Here is a 27,968-nt window from a genome sequence, read left to right on the forward strand (position 1 = left end):
TGTGAAGATTATCTGGAAAGATCGAGGATAATCTTATATACTAGTGGAGAGAAGAGTGACGAGCTGTCAATAGACACTGAAACTGTAATTAGACAGTGTCATTAGCTGCCTCGTATGCACTAAGTTTGTTATCTGGACCATGAAGAGAGAAGCTGCATATGTGGTGAGAGGGAAAGAAATGAGGGATTTGGGATAAACTATGTAAAATCTAATAGTGAATTTTGAGATTCCTCTGTTAAGAATTCTCTATTTATGTCTGTTGCATATGTTCTTAATTGGATTATTTGTTCTTTTGATGTCAAGTTTCTTGAGTTCTTTGTATATTTTGGAGATCAGTCCTCTGGCTGATGTGGGGTTGGTGAAGATCTTTTCCCAATATGTAGGCTTCCATTTTGTCTCGTGGACTGTGTCCTTTGCTTTACAGAAGCTTCTCAGTTTCAGGGGGTTCCATTTATTAATTGTTTCTCCCAGTGTCTGTGCTACTGGGGTTATATTTAGGAAGTGGTCTCCTGTGCTAATGCATTCAAGGATACTTTCCTCTTTCTCTTCTATGTGGTTCAGTGTGGTTGGTTTTATGTTGAGGTCTTTGATCCATTTCAGCTTGAGTTTTGTGCATGATGATAGATATGGATCTATTTTCATTCTTCTACATGTTGATATTCAGTTATGCCAGCACCATTTGTTGAATATGCTTTCTTTTATCCATTTTATATTTTTTGCATCTTTGTCAAAAAAGTGTTTGTAGGTGTGTTGACTGATATCCAGGTTTTAATTTGGTTCCATTGGTCCTTCTGTCTCTTTTTATGCCAATACCAGGCTGTTTTCATTACTGCACAACATCTTTAGCCATCAGAGAAATGCAAATCAAAAAACTCTGAGATACCATCTTACACCTGTCAGAATGGCTAAGGTCAAAAACACTGATGACAGCTTATGCTGGAGAGGAGGTGGTGTAAAGAGAACACTTCTCCATTGCTGGTGGGATTGCAAACTTGTACAATTGCTTTGGAAATGAGTATGATTATTTCTCAGAAAATTAGGAAACAATCTACCTCAAGACCCAGTAATACCACTATTGGGTATATACCCAAAGGATACTCAATCATACCACAGGGACATGTGATCAACTTTGTTGAGCATTTGATGGTAGCATTATCTGCAATAGCCAGAACCTGGAAACAATCTAGATGCTCCCCAACCGAAGAATGGATAAAGAAAATGTGGTACATTTACACAATGGAGTGCTACAGAGCAGAAAAAAAATATCTTGAAATTTGCAGGAAAATGAATAAATCTAGAAAAACCCATAATGATTGAGGTTACCCAGACCCAGAAAGACAAATAGAGTACGCACTTACTCATAAGTGGCTTTTAAACACAAAGAAAAAAAAAACAAAAAAAAAAACAAAACAAAAAAAAAAAAAAAACGAGCCTACAGTCCTACAGTCTACAACCCCAAGAACATAGACAACAAAGAGGACCCGAAGAGAGACATATACCGGTCTACATAGGAAGGAGAAAAAGACAAGATCTCCTGAATGAATTGGAAGTATGGTGGTTATGAGAGAGGGTAGAAGAGGAGGGGGAGGAAGGAAGGGATGGGAGCAGAGAAAATCCTGTATAGCTTATTAAAAACCATAAATGAAAGAAAAGAAATTTAAAAAAAATAGTGAATGTTGTCCTAATGTAGAATAGCTGCTGCTGAATAAATGAGAGGACTGTGTTGCAGGTGTGCTGAAATAAGCGGCGCCTTCACTGATGAGCAGCCTGGGCTGGAGGGGACAGGAGAGAATCTGGGTTGACAGCGGAAGAGATGTTTCACTTCAGTTTCAGGACAGGGATTTCATTATCCTTTAATTATCTACTGATGGAGAGTCCTTTAGTGTTCGCAGTCAAAAGCTTCCATTATTCAGTAAAAAGTACCTCTTATAATCTCCCTCAGATACCATGTAGGTAGAGTACAGTCCCTGAATTCCAGAATAGTACAGCCAAGACATTTCAGCTGGCAAATACTGCTTTCTCGACTTTTGACTTTCTTCGTCTAAGTATCCTAACCTATAACAGTGTTTCCCTACTGGTCAATAATAAAACATTCAGTGAAGTAAAACACCGTGCCCACCATCTTTTTGTTACATGATATTATATATAGTTAACAATTCCAAATATGGAGAAAAATCCTAATACATACACTCTCTTTCCTCTTTACTTTTGGCTTTAATGTCATATACAAGAAAGTCTCAGCACACTGCAATCTGCCTGTGTTTGGAGACTCTTCAATGATCTTGGTACATTGCCTTTTTCCTTATATTTTTGAGATTTAAAAATAATTAATTATTTCTCCTTTCTCCCCCCCTTCCTCCAAACCCTCCCACATAACCATACTTGTTCTTTTTTCAAATCCATGGCATCTTAATTAATTATTGTTCAATGCATGATGTATATACATGCATATTGCTGAATATAAACGGTTCTGTCTATATAATGTTATGAGTATGTATGTTTTCAGGGCTTAGCTTCTTGCATTGGATAACCAATCAGCGTGCTATTCCCTGAGGAAGATATTTTCTCCCACTCTCAGAATTTCTCAATTGTCCATAATTCTTTGTATAGGGTTGAGGAAAACTACTCTGTATCCTTTTAAAGAAAATATTTAGAGAAGCTTATTAACCACATTCAGTGTTGGATCTTCAAAGTCATGTATCCTTATTGTGAGATTCTTGAAATATAAAGAAACATACATTTGTATAAATGATGAAAAGTAGACTAATTTTCATGGCTCTACCACCAGTAATTGTTTTCAAAATGTCCTTTTGAATAGTCCTATAGAGGTTTTCATGAACCCTATGAATTGTATCTAAAGGAAGATAACCTAATTTGAATGTTAAATGGGACTACCTTCTCTGTGCCACGAAATAAAATTTGAGTGTATTCTAATACTGCTACACATTCCTCTAAAACGGGAGGCTTTTTGGATAATCTAATCTTAAGAGGTGTTGAAAATATATTAAAACTCGAATTTTATTGACACACTTATAGCATGAATCCTGAGAAACACCTGTACTTGTCTTTTTTTTTTTTTTTTGGTTTTTCGAGACAGGGTTTCTCTGTGGCTTTGGAGCCTGTCCTGGAACTAGCTCTTGTAGACCAGGCTGGCCTCGAACTCACAGAGATCCGCCTGCCTCTGCCTCCCGAGTGCTGGGATTAAAGGCGTGAGCCACCACAGCCCGGCTGTACTTGTCTTATAGTGAGAAGAAGCCTTTGGTCTCTCTTCCTGCAGGCCTGAGGAGAGATGAAAATTAGCACTGGGGACACTTGGGTTTCCCACCGCATTCTGGCTACCAGATCTCGCTCCAGTATGCCGCCATCTTTGTCCGCTTCTTCGAAAACACTGTGGTTCCATTCTCCCCCTTGACTTCACTCCAGCCTCAGAACCAGACCCTTGTGCTTTCTTTCACAGGGAATGCTATCCCTAGATGTTCGCTTCTGTCTGTGTGTTCACATCACTCCACAGGAGGCTCATGGTGGACTTGCTTACTCCCAAGACCATGTCCTTCCTTTTCTCCACTTTTCTTCCATCCCTCGTCACCTGTTGTGCATTTCTGAGGCCTAATTTTCTTTTTCTTCCTTCCTTCCTTCCTTCCTTCCTTCCTTCCTTCCTTCCTTCCTTCCTTCCTTCCTTTTTTTCCTCTATCACCTCCTTCCAGTATATAATGTTCCTGGAATTTCCTTCCTCTGTGTTAAATGTGAGATGGTGCAAGGTCTTGTTCTTGTTTGCAATAACTTATAATAATGCCTAGAATAAAATGAGTAGCTGCCACATGATTATCCTGGGTGCATTCTTTGCAAGGCATTTCTGGCAAAGATTACTCTTTATTTTTGGGTGAATTTGAAAGCCAGAGGAGGATTCTAAGTTCTTTCCTAATCTTTTCCCTTGACTGATTAATAAGAAGTAATTTAAGAGGCCTAAAGCTGAACAAAACATTCAATTTTCTTTTGACGTGAGAACTTCTGTCAGAAGAGCAAGATCTAGAAGCTATCCAAAAGGAAGACCAGACAGAAAATATCAAGATTGGCAAGGTAATAGGATTAGACGGATTATGATCACATAAGGTGAAGTCAAATGGGATTTCAAAAGTGAGAAGACTCAGCCAGGTGTAATGGCACATGCCTGTATTCCCAGAGCTAATGAAGCAGAGGCAACAGGGTCAGCAATTCAAGGCCAGCATCAACCACATAATGAGGTTGAAGTCAGTCTATTAAGACCCTGCATCAAATGAAAGAGAGAGAGAGAGAGAGAGAGAGAGAGAGAGAAAGACAGAGAGAGAAAGACAGAGAGAGACAGAGAGAGAGAGATACTTATAGTGACCTAGTAGATAAACCTGGGGAAGCATAAGGCCAGACAAAGCTGTAGCTTTATATAAACTTTTATCCATGCAAAGTAGATATATTTAAAAGGTCTAAAATAATAAGGAACACATTCCTACTTTTTGTCAGAATAACCATATTAAATTTATTGTCTATCCATACAGGTGATATAAACCTCAGAAACATTCTATGAGCTTTTAAAAGCACTTTTAAGAACTCATAGAAGAAACTATCACCCAGGTGTGCTTTTGGAAGAGCGAGTTATCCATCAGCATTAGAGTCTTGCTAAGACTACATACATTTCCTAAGAAAGACACTCTGTAAAGGTGATAACATAGTTATCTCCCTGTCAGGTGGCATAATTGATAGTACCAGTCAAAATTAATGGATGTCAGTGTGCAGTAAATTAATGCACAGTGTGCTCGGAGCCCAAGCTCACCACTTCTGGGATTTCAATCCACATCTTGAATTAGAGGAACATGTAAGGGGAGGCTGTGGGAGACCTCACAGCTGAGGGTACAATAAAGACTGACAAGTTTAACATCCTGACATTGGTCATAAAATTAAGCTTAACAACTGCACGGTTCTGGAAGGGAGACAGAAGGGTATTCATAAGGAAATGCATGCTGTTAGAGGCACCATCTCATATTTATTTTGTTACTCAGAGTTTACCATTCCCAATAGTGGCTCTGCCAAAGATCTTGTAAATTTGATAGCCTATGGAACTTAAGAAATACTTCATGAATAGGGGCTGTCAGATGGTCTTCTATGGCCTAGATTAATGTTGCAATAGTTAACTAGACACAGGGTGGCAAGAATAATAAGAACAAATTTAGTCCCATGCATCGTCAATGGGAAATGATCCTTTTGCAGCGACATTGCTCAGTATATCAGAGCCACAAAAAGAAAATCAAAGAACTGGGACAGAGGAAAGACAGACGAGAACAGAGTTAGAGACACTGGAGCTTTTGGAGAAGCTAGATTCAGGACACTGTCTTGTGACATTGGAACTAGACACTGGAAGAAGAAAATACTCTTTGTGGTGACAGAAAAGAATTGACTCAAGGACGGAAAAAGAATTTTTTCTTGTTTCTGATGAGGTTGATAGAGCAGGGAACTACAGTCTTGAAATTTCTGGTTTCACCACTTTTTGCTTTGGTATGATTTTTATTTACACTTATGTAAATGGTGAGGATGTTAGTCTTCCTTTTTTTTTTTTTTTTTTTTTTTTGTTTTTTCGAGACAGGGTTTCCCTGTAGTTTCTAGAGCCTGTCCTGGAACTAGCTCTTGTAGACCAGGCTGGCCTCGAACTCGCAGAGATCCGCCTGCCTCTGCCTCCCGAGTGCTGGGAGGCACCAACGCCCGGATGTTAGTCTTCTTATTCACAGATCCAAGAAAACACATTGAAGGATCATCATGAGTCATAAAGCAGATGAGATCTGTTAAACTAAATATAGGTTGAAGGGACCCACTCATGCCCACGCCTGCACACATGTTAAGCATCTCTGTGGGACATAACTGTGTCTCATCCTCTTTAACCTCCTGAGGCCTCTAGCACTGGAAGGCACGTCACGTGGAGTACACAGTGTCACTTCAGGAACCCACAGAGATGGCAAAGTCGGGGTGATCTGCTGTGATCTTCTCAAAAATGCTGGCAGCAAAAGTTGTGAACACTGTGTTTCAAAACATGATTCTTCCCTCACAAAGTTAGGGATATTTGTGACTATTGGAGAAGTATGTTTCAATAGTTTACATGACTCCGCTAGCCAAGCCAGACTGGATGTCTATCTTTGGGGTCATGATGATTCCTTTACACGATCCCACAATGGGCTGTCAGCATGCCTGATTTGCATTCTGTATATTATTCCCTATTACTCTACCATAAGTTAGGGAACTACTTGAACTTTTATCCATTCTCAAACACGTAACTCCTAGTTCAGTATTTGGCATATTTCTTTCTCAGTACATGTCTGCCAAATAAAGGGGTACTCACTGTATTTCATGTGCTTGTATTTCAACATGACTTTGAATATGTTACTAAATCCTCCTGACACACAGTTTCCTTATCTATGAAACCAGAGGAAGCATTGCTAGCAGTTGTCTTGAGCTATACAAACCTACAGGCCAGAGTATGAACTTAATAGATAGAATAATCACTCATTATTATATTGTTCTATATTTGTTGTAAGCCAAATCACAAAAAGCTTGTACTTACTTTAGAAGGCCTTTGTTCTAAAGGATAATATTAGTGGGATAATTTAATTTTTGGGTTTCTATCTCTCTACAAGTTGCCATTTGCCTTTTCTTATCAGAGGCCTTCATTCTTGTTTTATTTTTGCCCACTATCCTTAGTCTGAGTTCTTTTGTTTTGTTTGACATGTGTGCATGCATGTGCGTGTGTGAATGCATGTATACACACACGCACAGTCTAATGAAAATCCATTTTAACATCATACTGGTCAAGTGAGGCCAATATACCTATTTTTTCTTTTAACAGAGATTATGTATTGTCTATTTCAAAAATTTTGTGGAGCTGATTATCATGGTAAAAGGTTAAAATACAGACATTGGCAATTGGATTTCTAGCAAGACTTTTGGAAACTGACCATGCAGATGACTTAGGACCAGAATACAGAGAGAATCATGTTCATGGTCATGTGTTTTACCTCAAAATTCAAATAATTTTATTTAGCATGCAGAGGGCTGATTGTGGCCGTATTCTCTACTGCTATGGACCAGATGGAAAGGACACACTGATTGTCAGTTTTCACTGCTCAAGAGTTTGAGTTACACACTAAGAAATCAGAAATTATGACTATGATTCCTGCTCGGCCTTATGGTACAGGTCATGTAGTAGTGAAAAGAGAAAGGATGGGCTAAGCCCGGTAGCTTCATATATTAGGCTGTTGGTTTTAACTGAAGTAAGCACAGCAAGTGTTAATTGTCATAGCACAAGGAATAGAAGTAAGTTTAAGGAAAACCTGAACAAGACAATGGCTTGAACAGAGATTCTTTGAAAGACTGATAACTGTGATTACATATTAGATTTTAGTGAGACTCAAAAGAAACTTTTATCTTAATATATACCATTTTTAATACACAGAGTTTGTTCAAAGTACACAGAAAACAATTAACATTAGATGATAACATTAATGTAGGTACTATTTTATAAATATCATTTATAAGAAAATATTTGACTAACAATCTTCTAAGAGAATATGATCAAGAAGGGACATTCTAGACAAAAGTAAAACAGGGCCAGAGGCATAGATTTTTCAAAAAAAAAAAAGTTCATGTTTCTGAGTTATTTTGATAGCCAGGTAAGACAGGCAGGACAGAATCTGTCTGTATCTGTGTGGGGGCTGGCTGCGAAGGGCAGCTTTGTCTGGGTTAGAAACCCCGGATTTATCCAACATGAGGAGTTTGTTTAAAGAAACAAGTGACTCGGTGAGCTGTATTTTTCAAATAGTACTTAGTTACCTTGTAAAAGATTAATTTGAGAAATACAAGGCAAAGGACAGCACTAAAAGCTGGCAGCCTGTGACATTGCCACAGGAAAGGGGCAGAACCACTGTGGGCGAACAGGATGAGCTATGTGACCGCTACAGGTAGATGTGTCAAGTGATTCGTTTGGGAGCTTACTTAATAAAATAAAGAAGGATTGAAGGAATGGTAAGAACACCATGTGCACAGGGGTTGCAGTGAATTTAGTCTGCCATGTTTGTCTTTGAAGTGTCAAGTCAAGACACTGAACAGGAATTCTCATAAGTCGACTGAAGCCAGGTAAAATCTCCCTACGGGAACTCACAGTCGAAGAGGATTGCATGCGGAGGAGACAGCATTCTTTCTGGAAGATAACATTGGGTTTTCTACCAAAGCAGAGGAAGGGGCTAGGCATAAAACTGAAGGATTTGGGAGCTATTTGGTAAACTCACACCTTTTGTACAAAGTGGCAGGATCAGAGTGATGGGCAGGATCTGGCATGTGGCAGTTATCCATGGCAGGTATTAAATTTTATGCTCTGTAAAGATGCAGGGATATCCTAAAAAATGAAGATAATCTGGTCCTGACCTAGGGAAAAGGAATACAGCTGTTGTGAGTAGAGACTAGGAAGCTGTGCTTCCAGCAATGCAGAGGGTTCACGGTTCCCACCTCATGGGACATGGGTGCTATGACTTCTGTGCTTAAGGATCCCTCCATGTGACCCTTCTCTGGCTTACTTGACATTAACCAACAGAGGAACCTTCTTGTTCAATTTCTCTACTTACTCCTTGAGCCTAAAGGGTTACCCAAACCCATGTCAGAACCTCACACATTCAGAAAAGACTGAGCAGACACAAAGTCAGACTGGGGAAAATGAAGGCAATCCATTCCATATATTTGTATTCTGTCACTGAGGTACTGTCTAATGCGGCTGTAACTATGATGTATAGGTCTATCAAAGCATGTGTTACTATGGTCTGAATTCCCTGACTGGAGAAAAATGATTAATGCAGAGATTTGCATTCGATGTGGTTGTGGACATCAATATTTCAGCTTAGGTAAACAGGGGCTTTACCTAATTTATTGGCTCTCGTTATGGATGGCTTGTGGAAGCCAAATCCCCACACCCCCACCTCCAAAATGACCTTTTATGCTCTACAAATCAATCTAGAAGAAGTGAAGCAAGTTGGTTAATATTTTAGGAAGGAAAAAAATGACTTCACATGTCAGGAACTTAATTGTTGTGAATTTGACCCATTTTAAAATTAGTTAACATTTGCTTCAGGCCTCTGACTCCATGCATTATTTATTTTCATTGTGACCTTAAGTCCCTTCGGGCTCAATATGTCTGTAACATATGAAGATATTTTTCTGAATATTGCATTTGAAGAATAGCATTAGGAGTACAAAGACATGTAGTCCAAAATGTTCAATGCACAAACATGCACACACACACACACACACACACACACACACACACACACACGAGAGAGAGAGAGAGAGAAAGTATGCATATCATTTCCAGCCAAACTGCTTTAGTGACAGTTTTAGCTCCCATTGGCAAAGTTTCTAGATGCTACAGCCTGCATTACAGAGCAATTTCCTGTAAGAGTTTTATGTTGTAAAGTGTGTCAGAAGTTAATCAAAGGGTAACAATGCAGAAGTCTATGTATACACTTCCTGGGGACTGGGACAGCCCATGCTGTCAGTCATTGTCAAAACTGTAGCACACAGGGGCCTGCACTACCTTTCTGTCTCCTGTGAGGAAATGTTCTGTCCCGCAAAGGTCAGCGCCTTCATGGCGTCAGTCTATTGGCCTATTGTTGTGGTACGAATCCCAAGGCAAAGGCATCTCACCCGCTGTCTAGCTCGGAGGCACAGACTCTGCAGCTTCTTGCCTCAGAGGGTCAAACTCGGCGTCTTGCCTCTGACAGTCAGCAGCGGCTTGGGCTCATCCTATCATAACCTCTGCATCCCGGAGAGTAATCACTTATGCTTGGCCTTGAAAATGACTCTGCCATTACTGACTCTGTGTAATCACGAGAGAAGAGGGCTTTTAACATCATTAAACAAGCTACCCCTCCCAGCTGGCCCAGGCACCCTCAGAGCAGGAATGGGAAAGGGGGGGGGGGGGGAAATGTTCCATCATGTTCACTCTAGGGGAGGAGGGCAATTCAGAGTCTGCTCACAGAAGTCCTCGAAACCCCGGTGCCTTTCTGAAATGTGAGCTACCTTCTAATCACCTACGTCCCTTTTAGTCTCCACACCCATTCGAAGTTGAACAAAAGCAGGCTATGCACGAGGCCAGACAGCTGTTTCCCAGATGCACAGAACTAACCACGGCAGCTGGCTCTGACTAGGGTGTTTGCGTTCACATCGGTTTGGATTGAATGTTTCATTGATTTGGGTCATCGTTTATGTACAAAGCTCAGAGAACAAATGATGTGTACAACTCTGGCAGCCTTCTCTAAATTTTTAAGCACAAATACAGACTTCTGAGGATTAGATGTCCCTAGTACAGTGTATTCTGTTGGAGATGGTGTTCACTGTATAGATGTTAATTGAGCATTGATTACATTTATAGCACACACAAACATGCTATATGCCCAAATTCTATTCATCTTACTCTCCCTCCTTTTCTATATATTTTCATTCTGTGTATGTGTGAGAGTGTGTGTGTGTGTGTGTGTGTGTGTGTGTGTGTATGTGTGTGTGCATGTGTGCGCACAGATCCTCATGTATGAACAACCTGTGTATCAGTACATACCCATAAACATGTACGTTCAGGTAGAGGCCAGAGATTAGCATCATATCCCAAATTCTCACTCCATATCATATATTGAGGTAAGACCTCTTCTTGAACCCAGAGGTTGCCAGTCCGGCAGACTGACAGACTCACTAGCTGCTCTGGGATCTCTGATCCAGCTCCACAGTTCTGGGATTATAGGCCAGCACCATGTCAGGCCAGCCATCAAGTCCACATGGTGTTTGCATGCAAACTGTAGATTCCAATCCCAGACTTCATCTTTGTGTAGGAAGTGCCTTACACAATGACCCATCCATCACTCTATCACTCCCAAAAGCTTGGTGAGAAAGATATATCTGGAATTGTATAACCCTGAAGCACGTTCACCTGGTTACCTCTTCTGACCTATTTCTAGTTGCTAGGTTTGTTGACATCCCATGATGCTTTTCAGGCAAAGAGAACTGAGGTCTTCTGAATTCAAAATCTAAATTATGTTCATGCTTTTTTTTATGGTGGGTACAGGCTATGCTTTTCTTGATCTATTTTTTTTCTTAAATGAGGTCTCCTGAATCTCTTCTGTATCCCAAATATCCTGTTATTTACAATAGCTATTGTTGTCTTGTCCATGACCAGCTTTCTCTCTTTGTATTTTTTTCTAGTCATAGGCCTACTATACCTAGATTCTCATTTAGTTAGGCACGCCTAAGTGTTCTCAGTTTAAGGAATATCATCTATGGCTCAAAGCTACACGTGTGTCACAGGTGTTTCGCTGCAGCAAATTCAAGACTAAATGCTTTTCTGTCTCTGGGTGGTGCCACTTACATGCTGTGTTCCTGTGACTGAAGCAACCACTATCTACTCAGTCTCTGAAATCACCAATTTATGTGTCTTTCTTGATCCATGGACTCTTCCCTTCCTTTCACCGTCTGTGTTGAAGTACCCACTACACACTGCCAATACTAAATCTTAAATGTTGTTCAGAATCCATGTCTCTTATGTTCATGTATCATGTGGACTATGATATAGAAACCCAACCCAACCCAAGAAAGCATTTTCTTGAGCTTTTCTTCTACAGGTTCATTTTAGTAGTACCAAAGGTACCTTCTTCTTCAAAACAGACCAGTAAGCAGTTTTGTGTGTGTGTGTGTGTGCGTGTGTGTGTGTGTGTGTGTGTGTGTGTGTGTGTGTGTGTCTGTGTGTATGGATGTGAGAATAGACAGAGAAAAGGTAGAGACTTCCTTCTTATCTTTATGAACAGTCACATTTATACAATAGAATTCTTTTATTTAAGCATTCCTGGTGTGAATGGATTTCATCACCAGCCTTACCTCCCCAGCCTCCATATGCTCCTATTTTTCCTGATTACAGGCACTGTCATTACCAAATACATGACTTTTGGATTTTCATCTGAGTCTTCACATGTATACAATTTTGTCTGTTGGGTGTGCCTTTCTGTCTGCATAATAAACTGCTTCCATCTTTGAAGTATGAGTTCTGTGAAGGCAATCTTGACACTCGGTGTCAAGTTGGAGAGAGCTAGGCACTTTCCCTTCTTGACTCTGGCACACCTGGCTTCCCTCTGCTAATGGCAGTAGGATTGCTTTTAGCTTCTTTCACTCACTCACCAGGTTATAAGACCACTCCTAGCCATCTTTGTAAAACTTCTGTTTTAAATCCTGGACAATTTGCCTCAAATTTAATTTTTGTTAAACTAATGAAACTTTCATTTTTTCCTAACTTGAATCCTGATAGTTCATTTTTTTCCTACTTTTACTCTCCTGCCAGACTGTATTTTGTCCTTTTAATTATCTTTTTTGGACAGTTTTTAAAATCCTTGATTAAAGAATGATGAACAAGGTTACTGTGCATGCATGATTGACTGTTAGATCAGTTGTAAATATGTTAAATTCTTGTCTTTTAATATCTTCTGCTAGGCGACTACAAATCTTACTCATTTAGACATTCTTTTTAAGCAATTGATTTTTACCAGGACTAAAACTTGTACTAAGCACTGTGTTGGACAATGAAGATTCAGAAGTGACTACATTACCACTGAGCATAAAGAAACATCCCACAAGTCTATGAATGTGTCTATTAAAGAAATCAGTCAGAGACTGGGACAGTGGATTAGACGATGTTGTCCCAATGGAAGTCCTTAAACACATCCTCTGCTGTCCTTCTGGGCATCCCCTTTCTGTCTTAAACATTTCCTACTAGTATCCTAGAAAGTCTCTCGTTCTCTGTACCCTTTCCCTACCCCCAAAAGCTTCACCTTAATCCCTCTGTCCTGCTCTGCTGCCACAGACGACTGTATTTCTTGTGCCTCCCACCACATGTGTTATTCTTTTATGGACACTTCTCTTACCTTAACATTTGACAGAAAAGATGTCCTAAATTATCTGTGATAGTACTGTGATAAAATTATATGCAAGATGCTCTAGGGCCATTACCAAAGGTCCTGGAGCTCAAGATTGCTCAAGATTGGAGAAAACTCAAAGCAGAGTATTAGGAAATGATTATAGATTGGGATAAGTAATTTTAACTTTTGCATTTTCTGGATGATTTCACGTAAATGTGAATTGGGACCTAGAAGCTAAATTTGATGTTGAGTCTAAGTTCAAGATTAATCCATCATGAAACATCTAAATGTGTTATCAATATTTTTAGTTAGAAATGTTATGCTGGAGGTATTGGAAAAGTGTCAACCTATAGGGATTGCAGTGCAGGAGATGTCTTTTGCTATCTCAAGATTCCTTTTCCTCTTTCTAATGTAAGTTCTTATGCTAATTGGGCTTATCCTGTGATTTTAAAAAAAGAATGATTTCTAATTGGACTATTCCAGTGATTTTATAACTAAAAATGCACAAAATAACTCTTTGTAATGTTGCATAAAGCATGAAAGTCTATTGAGACTAAACATGGGTAAGAGGTAAGTGGAAGTTATATATATTTGGGCAAAGGTTTACAGTAATAATTAAAACATAAATGAGATTTTTTCATTTGAACTTTGTAAATGAGAATTTACATCTTAATGTCTAATATTCCTAGGGTATAGAAACAGTAATGAACTTGGGTCCTAATAGAGTCCTGATGTCTTAATTGAGCCACAAAGGTTTGGCAGAAATCTCTAGCACTTGATCCTTTCCTAAAGAAAACTAACAAAGGTTATCAATCATATCTAATTATGCATTTTCTTGAAAACATAATGAATATGGTCAAAAGGAAACCATTTTAGGATGGCTTTAAAAATATGAAATCCTGTTGTATCATATTGTTTTCAGTATTCTTTCATGCTAGGGAAACCATTTATGCCGGAGTATATGATTACAGGCAGGGTTAGACACATCACTTCCCTATCAGCATGAATTAAAGTTGCTTATTAACATGTGGGTTACACCTTTGGTGCAGTCAAATCACAGAAGAGCAGATGCATGCTGCACTTGCTATCTCAAAGGCATTTTGTAATTAGACTGGATTCACTTGCCAGACCCCTCCCTGGGCTAATGAGCTTGAGGTTTGCTGGGGTTCTTTGCATTCAGAAAATTAAAGTTAGAGATTAACGGATTCTAAAATGAATATCATTTCAGGTTGTCAGGCCATTTCTGAGTTTAGACTCCATGTGCATTTAAATCCTGTAGGTGGTATTCGAGTTCAGAGTACTATCTTCATTTACTGCATTTTTGTTCCTTTCCTGAAGTATGAAGGAAAGAGATATTAAATGTAATGAGGAAATGTTTGAATTCCTTGAGGCCACATATCTTCCTTTCTATTTCATATGCCTTTATTTTCCTTTTCCTAGATAAGTCAACATTCCCACTGGACTGACTGGGCTGGGCCGGCAAAGTGGCAGCAGGTAAGTCATGTCGGGAGCCGATGTCCAAACCTACACATTTAATTCAAAACTTGTAAGATGTGTATACATTTTAGCAAACTAGGTTTCTGTATTAAAGACCTATTCTGTTTAGCCAGACCCGAGTTCAAGAGAGCCGACCAGTGAGTGGGCTCGCTCAGATGTCTGTCCTCTCTATTCAGTTAAGTGAGTTGACAACTGGATATGCAGAAGGGTCATGGGCATTGTTGAGGGGTATTAGATAGGATATTTCAAAGTGAAGGTAAGATTGTAAGGAAATATGGTTGTGATGGGATTGTGTAGAGATGGATTTGTTGGCCTCTGGAGGGAGACATCGGGAGGTTGAGCTCTCAAAGTCCTTCCTTTCTGTAGAGGCAGATGTGCCATAAAGATCTCTCTACTCAGCTGAGTAATGCAGTCTAGACACAGCTCGTGCTTTACAGTTAATTCTGCATTAAGGGACGAGAGGATGGACCTATCAGGACAAGAATAACTTGCAGTGTCTATAGGAGCTTTTTCCTAGTGGTCTGAATTCTGGAAGAAGCTTTTAGTGTGTATGGTTTCTGATTTGTAAACTCATTTTCTCCCATAAGCAATGTGACTAATTTTTTTAATTAATTAAAAAATATACAGATCAAGTCCAAAATTACTTAAGCCTGATGATCTATTTATTCAATTTATGATGGGAGAGTTCATGTAAAAATAAATATCAAAGTTAAGTAGCAAAAGTTATCATCAAACTTTTTACTGTAGCATTGTTTAATGAGAAACTGAGGGCAACAGCCGATTACCCAGTAATTTAAAACATGTTAAATTATGGTACTGTCAAATATATTGGAGTATTGTATATGAGTTAAATATTGTGGTAGTGAAACATTTTCAAAATGGAAGAGAAATAGAGAAGTCAATATCAAGTAGGATATATAGTATTGAGGATGTATATTAGGAGGCATGGCCTAATAGAAATGAGATTGTATGAAAACACTTCAGTTGGTTGGTTCTAGGAGTCATGCATATTCTCATTATACGTTAATGGAGTCAGTATATCACCGATAATTAACAATATTTTCTACTCATAATTGGCATACTTCTGTTTCCCTCTGTGAGTAATGCACATAATAACACTAATCTTTGAACTGCTGGTGACATTTCAGATGCGAAAAGAAAGGAAAGCATTATGCTTTCTTTCTGGATTTTCCTGAGTGATGTAAGTGCACTTTTGTCCATAATGAGCACTTCAAGCTTACACGCACATGTCTCAGCTTTTCTAGTCCATTCCTCCGATGTGTGACAGGCCTCACAACCAGTGTGTCTTCCCAAATTAACTTTATTGAGAATTATTTATTCTAAATGCTCTTTGATGCCTCGTGACAAGTTCTAGATCCCCAGGGACACTAGAAATTTGCATTGCAGTGTATTACATTTTCTACAGAAATGATTTTGGAAGTCCAAAATGCTCACATCAAATCTAAATTTTTCCCCTCACCAACATGAAATCCTCCCTTATCCTGAGTTTTTCATAATTTCTTGGTATATGCCCCCATTAACATGAATAAAATATGCTACAGATGTTCAATCTGTTTATAAGATCCAGGGAAATGGAGGCAATTGAGTACAGTGAAGCCAGGAATTCACTTAGATCTAAGAAAATGGTCTGCCCTTCACTGTGGGTTGGGACAATTCACTGAACCTTCCCATACTAAATGAAGACAGTAATACCAGTCTCTCGAAGTTGCTGTGTAGCTGTTGCGTGTCAAGGAAGAGAATCCTCTTGCTCAGTCCTTCATTACTGGTATGTTGCTTCCTGAGACGCAAACCCATGTTCTTGACTTGATTGGTGACCTTGAAGTCTGGGAAACCTGGAAAGGCTTTTTGCTCCTCTGCAAATCTTGAGAAAAACTCATTTCCCTCCTACTTTTGCAAAACCTTCCTTTCAAGGAACTACATCATTCCCCTTGCTGCTCTTTCTCCATGGTCCTCCTGTTCTTCGGAAACCCTTGCAGTTTTAGATAACATCAATGCTGGAGGTCTGTTAACTCCTCTGGGCAATCTCATACAGGGTTGTGTTCAAAGAGAGAGGTGTTTAAAGAGTAAGACACAGTAATGCGTGAGCTCAGTTACAGCCCTATCTCTGTATAATGTCCTCAGATTGTTGTGTTTAGACTCACGCTCTGTATTCTCTCTCCTGGATCTTCAGATCACCTGCTTAAAATTAGGCTCATTCTAAGAAGCCCTGCCCCCTCAGTCTCCAATTAGAGCATTAATCACTTCTGATGAAACTTTCTAGCCTCAATGTCGGGAAGCCAGAACTCTACTCTTCTACAAAATTAATTGGATGATTCAAATGATTTGGACTTTAAAAGGGAGATAAATACTAATGTGACAAAGCCCCCATCTGCTGGGAAACTGAATGGCCTCATGTAGGGAGTTTTGTGATGATACCCAATGGAAACTTTGCTTTCAAATGGAGGTCTTTACTGCCAAAGAAGCTTTACAACTCTATTCCATTATTGAAAGCCATTGACTGATACATGGAGTGAATGAAAGCACATGAAAATCATCACATGGACTTCATAATAGTTAGGGCTTAATAGTCTACAAGAGCAGAAAAGCGTGTGACCTTAGGAATAATGTTCTCTAATTTGAGACATCCTGAGGGAGACAAAAGGGACGTGTGGGATAAAAAGATCAATTCTTCAGACATTTCATAGTTGATACTACCCCCAAAGAAACAGATTAACAGAGGAAGAATATAAAATATCTGTAATAAAAAACCTGTATTAAACATGTGAATAAAAAACAGGAGCTTTTGGTGATGAAGACTGAAAGATCTAGGAAAAGTTATTTTTTTTCACAGATGGCGCTATATATATTTGGAGAGGAAAAAGGGCTCCATGTCCCAACACTTGGGAACTTAACAAGCCTTGTTTGTTTAGCTTCTTCTCTGTGTCCTAGATGTTATCCATCCCTGCCTCCATTGAAAAGATGGGACCTGTGTTTCCTAAGAGGCTTCAGAGAATTGGTGTGAGATGAGTCAGAGACAACTTCCTGCTTCTGCCGTCTTCTTAGTTCCCATGTGCTATATGTTGGTCTATTGTGTTCAGAGTCCTGCTAGGGCTGAAAAAAAAATATGTGTTGTGAAGAAGTGAAATGTCATTTTGCAGACAGGAAACATTTACCCCACAGCAATAGCTGAATAATAGGAAATTGAGTTTTATAGCAGAGCCTTTTGAATGGGCTTTAAAGAGACCTCCCAGTTCACTTGTAGTGTGTTCTAGAGACCCAACTTCCTTTGTGTAAAAGAAAACAGAGGAAAACAATCTATGGAATATATATCATGAATATGATAACCTTTCTTACAATTTATTCATCACAATGAGTCAAATCCATGGACACTCATCTAATCTCATAACAATCTCTGCAGCAGACAAGATTACATTCATTTTTTTTCAAGTCCAAGGCTCAGAGAGCTAAATGAGCTTGCCCAAAGTCCCTTGGCTGATTGGAAAGAGCTTTCAGTTTGAAGGCAGTGCTATTTGACTCTACATACTGGGATTTTAACCAATAGATTCTGAACCATGGCTATGGGATTTGCTGGGGCCAGCCAGAAAGGATGCAGAAGAACAAGGAGCTCATGCATATGTAAGAATAAAGAAGCTTAGGAAGGTTCTGGAAGGCTCAGATAAGAGATCTCTCCAGTGCTTACTTTCTTGTCCTCTGCACATCTCCTCCCCTATGCATTATCATCCTACACTTGTAATGGTCTAAAAAGGGTCATACTATGCCCTAATCAGGGCCATGGTTGTATTTGTATTACATAGCCAACATCTTTTTTCCTTTACAGCATCCCAACACCTCTCTCCTTAAGAAGAAGCAGCTTGAAATGTATGAACTGTGATCGTGTTTACTTTTCGGGATTGAAACCAATCACATACAAAAACACCTTTTTAGGGAAGAAAGATATCAGCTCTGCCTGGCATTGAAATGCCCAGTCTTTTCTGACTCACACTGAGCAACCTTGAATAAATCACTCTGGATTCACTTTTTTTTTCTGCCTGTGCTGCACAGCGGCCAGCAGAAAAGCTGCCCTAGATCCAGTGCGGTCCCTCAAATATTAAAGCTCTCCGCGCGCTTCGCTTCTGTTCATTCTTTCCTTCCTTTTGATCTAACAAAACTTCTTAAATTATGAATTAAGGAATTTGAAAGGATGTTTCCCCTTCAAGATAGAGTAAAAATGCATGACTTCAGAGAGGAAAGAGGGTTGCTGAGACAAAGAGAGACAGGGGGCTTAGTGGAACCTAGCGATAGGCCAAGGCAAGGCTCTCTTTCAGCCCATAGGACCTAAAGAAAACGGTCACACCTCGAATGAGTTTTAACAATGTTTGGTTTCAAAATGCAGCCAATCAAGCTAGTTATTTTCACTTGAGACCCAGAACTCCATCTCCAACTTCATTACCAACCTTAAGAATATAAAATTAGCTCATTTAAAACACCCAGCATTCCCTATTTGAGACATTTCTGCAGATCAGTGGGCAAATAATTAGTTTTCAGCCTTCGAAATGAATAAAAAAGAATTTGTATTCATGTAAGCAGGGCAAAATAGAAAGGAAGGGTAAGTATTGTTTCCTAGGTTTACTTGGGCTACAGCTAGGTAGTTATTTCACGATTTTTTTTGTGTTGATTTGTTAAGTTACTCATTGGTATGGGTGTAGTTGCAGGAAGCTGTGCTGGCTCTTTCCACCTCCGCTGTCTAGGTGGCTGCAGTCTGTGCTCTTCTGCCCTGCTCCACACAGCTGTCTCAAAAGATGTATCACTCTGCATCCCGATCAAGCGTTTGTCTCCCGGTGTAGATGATGAGCTCCTGAGAGTTGGGAAGCTGTACCACACTCTCCTTCTGTCTAGGGGTGGTGTGTGAGACAGCGTAGGAAGGAGTAAGTGTGTGCTTTTGGAAATGAACTTGGCTGTCTGTGAAGGAAGCATGATGGATGACGGAGACTCTCGTCCATGCTGTTTCCTTCCACTTCAGTCGGGTTAGAATTTTCTTTAAAAAAATTTCGATAGATATAAAAAAATGGTAAAGATGAAAAAAAGGCGAGAAATACTTCCTCCCTTCCTTGAGCCAAGAAATGGTGGCAAAAACATTTTAAGAACAAATCGGCCCGAAGCATACATGTGTTCAAACAAGTACACAAGATAGTGAAAACATGCTTTCACTGTGCACTGTCATTTCTGCGCTGGCATGAGGGAAATATTAGAAAGGCAGAGGATTAACAAGCACACTTGACTCCCACGGGGGCGAGCAGCATGTGCCAAAGCCCTGCAGCGGTCTTTGCATGATGAACTCCGGTATCATAGTTTGATACTATACTTCATTTGCAACTGACAAATTATTTTCATGGAGTCTGTATTCCTGGCTGAATCATACCTCTTCAAGAAATGTCATGGCGTGTATGACAGATGACAGAACAGGTTTCAGGACCTCTCTCCATGATCATCAAGCCACGGTGATGAGATAACTGTGAGGAAGAGAGTCAGGTCAGAGACGGAGTCATGTACAGGCAGGGCCATGCCTAGCTGAGACATTTAGTCCAATACTGGTTCTTGATTAAGATAAAAATGTTTACCTTTGACTTAATGCTATTGAATCTTGTTGCATTTTCTGTAATTCTGTTAATATTTACGGAGTTGGTGGATCATAATGGAGGTACAAAGCATTTTCAAATATTTATCTTTGTGGCTGGAGTGAAGGCTTAGTAGTTTAGAGTAGGTACTGCTCTTGCAGAGGAGCCACCTTCGGTCCCTAGAACTCATGTTAGATGTAGTTCAACCTTCTACAACCCAGTTACCTCCAGAGCTACCGGTTACCTTGTCTAGCCTGTGTGGACATCTCTCCCCGCACATATATAAATCAATAAAATATAAATTTTTAACAAATATATAAAATATATAAACATATAAGTATGTAAAATAAAGTTATTATTATTTAAGCCATAAACAGACTTTCTGTCCCTGGAAGAAATGTTCTGGTGTGAACTTATAAAACTCTCCAGAGCCAGCATCTAATGTCCATTTCCTAAAATATGTCTTAGGTAACCAAGATGAAAGTATCAGGCTGGAGCTTGGAGTCAATCAGCTCTGCCAAACCGACAGGTCATAGCATAGCATCATCCTCCCAGCTGATGATGCAGCTGAGACCTTTTGTAAAAACAAGGATTCATAGACCCCAAGCAGGTCTTTGAGGTAAACTATGTTTGAAAATAAAGTACTGTCTTCAAGTTGGAGCCCTCATTAGCTCATAATTGAAAACAAGTTGAAAAAGAGTACTGCAAATCAGTGCCCTGCCAAAAAAGCAGCCTGCAGATATGAAGTTATGGTACCAATGACACCAATTCTCACTTGCAAACAAGCCACCAAGTCAATCTGAAGTCTTTTCTCCATTGCTTTGCTGCTCTGAAATTGATATAAACTTCATCCATGGTAGGAAATGAGTTGTTCCATGGTATCAAATCACAAGTTAATTTACCTCCTCAATTGAATATATAATGAAAAGACTCCTATTCTCGAATCCTCCTGTGTCTGTGGGAATTACTTCAATCTAAACAGACTACCATAGAATTCTGTGTGCCAAGAACAATATTTGACTCAGGGATAGATGTGGGACCTCTGGATCATGCTTTGCCTTCTTCTAGCTGTGTAACTTTGGGGGAGTTACCCATTCACTATGAATCTCCTTTCCTTTCCTTCTTTCCCACCTTTTTTCCTTTCTCCCTTCCTTCCTTCCTTCCTTCCTTCCTTCCTTCCTTCCTTCCTTCCTTCCTTTATTTCTTCCTCTTTCTTTCTTTCTTTCTTTCTTTCTTTCTTTCTTTCTTTCTTTCTTTCTTCCTTTTTTCTCTTTCTTTCTCTTTCTTTCTTTCTCTTTCTTTCTTTTATTAAAAAATTCTTGCCACACACAGTATATCCTGACTATAGCTTTCCCTTATACTTTCCCTAGTTCCCTCTTCTTCTAAACCACTTTCATTCTGTCTCTCATTAGAAAAGTACAGGCCTTCAAGAGAAAACAACAAAATACAACAAAATAAAATATAAGATGAAGCAAAAACTGTCATATCTAAATAGGACACGGCAACCCAGTAGGAGGCAAAGTGTCAAGAGTAGGCGTAAGAGTTGGATAACCACTTGTTCTCACAGTCAGGAGTCCCATAAAAACAGAAGCTAATAGCTATAATATATATGCAGAGGACCTGTTGTTGACCCACGTAGGTCCCGTACTTGCTATGTCAGACTATGAACTCACGTGTGCCTTGCTGAGTTGATTCAGAGGGCCTTCTTCTCCTGGTGTCTTTCATTCCTAAGGATTTTCTTCTTTACTCAAAGATCAGTGCTTTATGCAGTCGTTTTCACAGAAGCTTTCCCTGGCAGTGGATAGGAGGAGATGCAGAGACCTGCAGCCAGATAATACATGAGGACAAAGTCAGCTTGGAGGTCACCACTAAATCTGTCCTCCAGAATTCAGGGAATAGCATGGAAGAGGAGGCAGAAAGATACGGATTATATGGGCAGACTGTGAGAGAAGGTATAGTGAGAATGTGTGGGATAAGACAGTGATGGAACTGGGGTGGGTGGCATTTTGGGGGCATGTGGAAATCTAGTTCAGTGAAAACTTCCTGTAATCTGTGAATGTGATCTTGGTGAGCCCTTATAGTAATGAGGAACTCAGAGTCTCAGCTGGCCAACTCTTTTAATCAGGCAAGGCTTCTAGTGATGGGTCTGGGGTATATTTGGTTGGGTTATTGACCAAGGGATTCCATGGAAATCCCTAAACAACCCAGGCTGTTTTAGGAGAAAAAAGACTGTGCTCTGAACACTGACAGCATGGTCCCATTGCTGAGGACAATCCCAACATAACTCAATAAGCATGGGAAAGACAAACTGGTGTCAACATGGAGCCCTTGCCCCTGTTTTCTAGTCTCTTTGGTGTGGGAAGGTACTCTGCAGGCTACTGAAAAACAGCAACAACAAAAAACCAACAAAAAACAAACAACAACAACAACAACAAAAACTTGGACAGCAACCCAGCCACTAAACCTTGACCTACAATCTTTGCTGGCTGAAAAAGATTCTAGGGCAAATGGTTGCACAGAACATGTGGAAGTAGCCAATCAAGGTCTGTTTTGATGTGAGGCCCACTCAATTATTTATTGAGGTATTTTCAACTACCCCAATAAATAATGTCTATCTTCCTTCCACATTATTTCCTTATCAAAGTTTTACAAGGTCACACCCTTGGTCTTTCCCCTGAGTAATTAATTACTGGCAGTATAAAACATTTAGTATCTTCTAAACTAAGTCCCTTAAAATAAAGTTAGATAATAAATGGGAGGCACAAAAGTATCAAGAGAAGAAAATGAGATAAAATAAAATTGTCTCTACCAATGTTGATCATAGTCATATATGTGACAGGTATCAAAGTTTGGAATAAATTACGTCATTCTTGGGTCACCAAAACAGCTACATAGGCTGGCAAGGCTGCGTGCTGGTAAACCTTCCACCTGAATTCAAACCCTGCAACCCACATAGTAGAAGGACAGAATTTATCTTTGCAAGCTGTTCTGTAACCTTCATGTGGATTCTGTAGTGTGAACATGTCTCTGTCTCTCTCTCTGTGGGGGCAATAGCTGTGTGTGTGGTTTGCAAAAGATGTTTCATTCAAATCACTCTGTTCCTTAAATTGCTAACAATGTTTTATTTAATAAATACTGTGCATCCTTCATATACCCCCATCTCCTAACTCTTCTGTAAATTAATGCACCTGTCCCTCATCTCACCTGAGTGAGAAAAATATCGATATTATTCTATATTACAGATGTGGAAAAGGCACAGAGAGGTTAAACATCTTGTCCACAGACACCCAGATAATGAGTAAAGATGTGAGAATTGCAACCCAAGGCATCAAACTTCAAATGATGCAATTTATTGAGTAGCTGCCATGTTTTGAGGCACTATTCTGGCTGATTTATATCATATATCCATGAGCTAATTTAGTTCTTTCAGGCAAATATTACCATTCTAGTTTCTTTCCTATGACACAGAAAAGGATCGTATGAATACACACAAAAGCTCTATTTTCATGATATATTTTATTATAAAATATTTGAATGAATGCTACAATCAAATGTTTGTATGATATTGAAAGGCTCTTACTTAGTCCAGTTGTTGTTGGTTTTGTATGTGCATATATGCATACGTGCATGTATGCATGTATGCCTTCTTGTGGGTGTGTGTTTGAGGTAAACTTTCATGTATTCCGGACTGTTCTCCTACTTGTTATAGAGACAAAGATGATCTCGAAGTCATGATTCTCTGTCATCCAACTTCCAAATTGTGAGTCCTAGTGGACCACTGCCTCCCACTTGATTTTATAAAAGTCATTTCGACTGAAACAGGTTCCTGCAAGAAACCTAGATCTGGAGAAAACACATTGTATGCACAGATATGAAATGTTGAGTTCACTTGTATTACTAAAAGTATCTTACACAGTTAATTTAGCAAAGTCACAGGGTTAATATTTATAGTGTCAATGTCAACAGAGAAGTAAATGAGGATTCAGAGCTTAGTGCCTTGTATTCAAATCTCTGGCCACTCTGGGAATGCAGAGCCTCTTAAACAGTTCGTCTTCTCTCACTGTCTTCTTGAAGCTGAGATTTATAGGGTGGGTTACTAGATGGGTTACACAAATAAGTGTGAATATAAATTTAGGATGAACATGGGGTAAAAGGTTGAGGGCCTCGTTCCCAAAAGCACAGAGGTGGGAGGAGCCAAGAGACTGAGAGGAAGCACAGAGCCCTGGGAGGAATGTAGAAATAATCACCTAGGACCAGGGAACCTTAAGGTCATGGTCAAAACTTTTACAGACTAGGAAACTATAAAAGATAATTTAAAAGGGGGCAGTTTGTTTCAAACTGTTTCTTAAGGAGTACTGGTTCACCTTGTGTGCACAAAATTATACACTTTTACTTTGGGGAAAATTACATTTATTTGACTGTCTGTGTGTGTGTTCACACACATGTGACATATGGGGAGGCCAGAGGATAGCTTCTGGGGACCATTCCTCTTTCCACAATGTGTGTCTCAGGGTTGGGATCAGGCTGTCAGTTTTTCTCAGCTATTAAACTGCTGAACCATCCAGCCAGCACTTTGACTTTCTTCTTCATAAAGCCCTCCTTTGAGATCTCATGAAATATTAAGTGTAAAGCGTGTATTTTTCTTTCATATTACCTATTGTCCTATGAAGATTTTTTTAATACAAATTACTTTACATTTTACAAAGGAAGACACTGTTAGGAGAAACCTGGACTTTGGGTCTAAGCACTTTAAACCCTCCAATCTTCCAGATATCACCTAGTGCATAGGCTCTCCAGGTATTGCTGCCTATTAGGGGCCTGTGTGATTGATTATAGATTAGTAGGTAGAAAGCGGTGACCAAGGTCATGGGGTCTCTAGTAGACACACACTAATCTGAAATTCAGTGAGTCATTCCCCTGCACTAACCCGCTTCTTTCCAGTGCAGCAGAACCTATGTGCCAGTTTGTATGATAGGCAAAGCAGGAGGGAAAACCATTTCCAGCCTTGTATTATGCTGTATAAGACTTGGTTTGCACAGACTTGGATGAAAGATTCCTCTGCCTGATTAAAGAAGTAAAACACCAGACCATGAAAAAGTTAGAAATCTATTTTTTATTTTTTATTGATTTTTATTGAGCTCTATATTTTTCTCTGCTCTCCTCCCTGCCTCCCCCCTCCCCTTCAACCCTCTCCCAAGGTCCCCATGCTCCCAATTTACTCAGGAGATGTTGCCTTTTACTACTTCCCATATAGATTAGATCCATGTATGTCTCTCTTAGGATCCTCATTGTCTAAGAATTGCTGACAGCCTAGTCTAACTGAGGTAGCATTTACCTGAAAACCAACATGAGAATGGAGACTCTAATCCATTAACCTCAAGATACTGAACTTTGCAGAGGACCACAGGTTCTCAGAAGAGGTTTGAAGAACGGGGGGAGGGGGATGTGGTTCTCTTCACAACTCGTGAGACTCTGAGCAAAAGTCTGAAATAAAATCCGAGTTTGTGGAGTGTAGAGAACAGTGACTATGGCCTCGTGCAGTCTATTCTGTCAGCAGGAAGGGAGAAGACTGGGATTCCTGGGAAAGGGTATCGTACCATGGCAGTCCTACTACCCAGGAAGGAAGGAGGAGACAGGAAGAAGAAAATATTCCCCAAGGTAGTGTCATTGGTCAAGGTAGATCTAGGATGCAGGTCAGGATGAAGTCTAGACTTGAGCCTGCCTCCCATTTAACAGTCTATGATAGTAACTCATTATCTTGCATTTCTTAACTTTCAATTCCATCTTCCCTGATGTTTCTCTTCCTTCCAGGTACTTACGTTTGCGCGGAACAGTTTGCATTCAGGAAAAGCAAGCAAACAAAAGTAACACTAACCAGAACTGGCTAACACGTGTGGCCAGTTATCTCATGTATTAGCAGGTACACGGGCAGTGACATTTAATTAATGGCAGGCTATTCTCTGTGGCTGTTCATTAGCGATGCCAAAGTGCTTTCTTCCCAAAGGTAAAACTGGGAGTCCCGAAGGTTAAAATATCAGGCATTTTCCATCACTCTGAGCAACCACACCCAAGTCAGTTTTGTCCTCTCACGGTGTGGCCATTGCATGTTTAGGGGCACTACATACAGATGTCGAGGGGAAGCAGAAGATGTGGCCTCTCCTAGCATTTCCTTCCTAACAGAAAGTCCGTTTTACATTAGTGACACTCTCCACCATCTAAGGAAGCTGCTTAAGAAGAATCCATCTTATATCTATAAGGAAATCAAGCACTGACAAGCAAAGTCGGTTTCAGACCCAGGAGAGAACTACCCCTAAGATAAGGCTGGAATAGTGGTGAGCCCAACTCGGTAACAACAACACAGAAAAAAAACTTGGCATTTATACGACTATATTTTCCTACATCACCTATATGATTATATTACTGACAGAACAAAATACTCTTACATTAATATGCTGTAATTCCCGAGTACTTCCCAGGGTATACTTTGACATGTTTATAAAATTAGATGTCAGAGGCAAGTATAATATTTTCTATACTCCTCAAATTTTTACTTCAGTGATTCACAGAGAACTGACATGAGAGGTTTCTTATATGCCAGGTTTAATGTTGCTAGGAGAGTACTGTTTTATCTTAGACAAGCATACTGGTATTTTAGTTAACCCTCGAACAAAGATAAGTGACTAACTGCACAAAAATGACCAAAGTCAATGCTAAATCAATTTGTTAGGATGAGTCACTCAGAACACTTAGCTTGTGTTAATTTAAGCTCTCCAACTTCAGAGCAATAGTTTGCGGACACTCTAAAGCCTTTCTTTAAAAAACGTGTATGCTATATAAAATAGTGGTTTCCATAGAAACGTTTCACTATTATTCACAGTATATTATATATTTACTCACATATGTGTGTGTGTGTGTGTGTGTGTGTGTGTGTGTGTAGAAAGAGCAGCGGGCTGTGCCCCGCCACCCGGCTAGCTTTACCCAAAATAATTACACGGAAACTGTATTCTTTTAAATACTGCCTGGCCCCTGGCCTGTTATCTGTAGCTTCTTATTGATTGATTCTCATATCTTGCTTTAACCCATATTTAGTTATTTATATAGCACCACGAGGGGTGGCTTACCAGGAGAGATCTTAACCTGCGTCCATCTCAGAGAGGAGAAGCATGGCGACTCACTATGGCGACTGCCTGAAGCGTCTCCCCACTGCCTGCTACCCAGCATTCTGTTCTGTCTTCTCCGCCTACCTAATTTTCTGTTCTCTTAAAGGGCCAAGGCAGTTTTTTTATTAATAAAAGTAACACATAGATACTCCTCCATCATGTGTGTGTGTGTTATACGAATGCATGTAGCCATAAATATGTGTGTTAACATATAAACAGTTAGGTAACAGTTTGATAACATTCATATCCCACTTATCTAATCTTTTTCTCTTTGACAATGAAGTACTTTAACTTATTCAATATAAGAATTTAAGTCAAATGTTACAGTGAATCTATCCCTAGTAACAACACAATTTCTTCCACATCTGCTGTTTGTCATGTTATTACTAATCATTGCAATTCAGCCCTTGAAAACAACAGCATATCCATTTTCTAGAGAATATCTCATAGCCTTTAAGACAACTTCAGATCAGCACCGCTTGGACAGCTAGGAAAGGAACAATCCAGCACATTTTGCTAACGTCTACGTCCATGGTGTTCTCACCAGCTAAACTGCCCAGGATGGTAGCTATCCAATAGAGTGTAAGGCAGTGGGTGAAGAAATTTTAAGTTCAAATGAGTGCTTTGCTCTCTGGGATCATTACAATGGCATTTCAAAAGCACACTCTATATTCTCTGCCAATTAGAGCACATTTAGCAGAATATGGTCTGTTTTCAGCTTTAATTGATTCCGTTACTTTGAT

Source organism: Arvicola amphibius, chromosome 12 (assembly GCF_903992535.2).
Source record: "Arvicola amphibius chromosome 12, mArvAmp1.2, whole genome shotgun sequence".
NCBI classification, from domain to species: Eukaryota; Metazoa; Chordata; class Mammalia; order Rodentia; family Cricetidae; genus Arvicola; species Arvicola amphibius.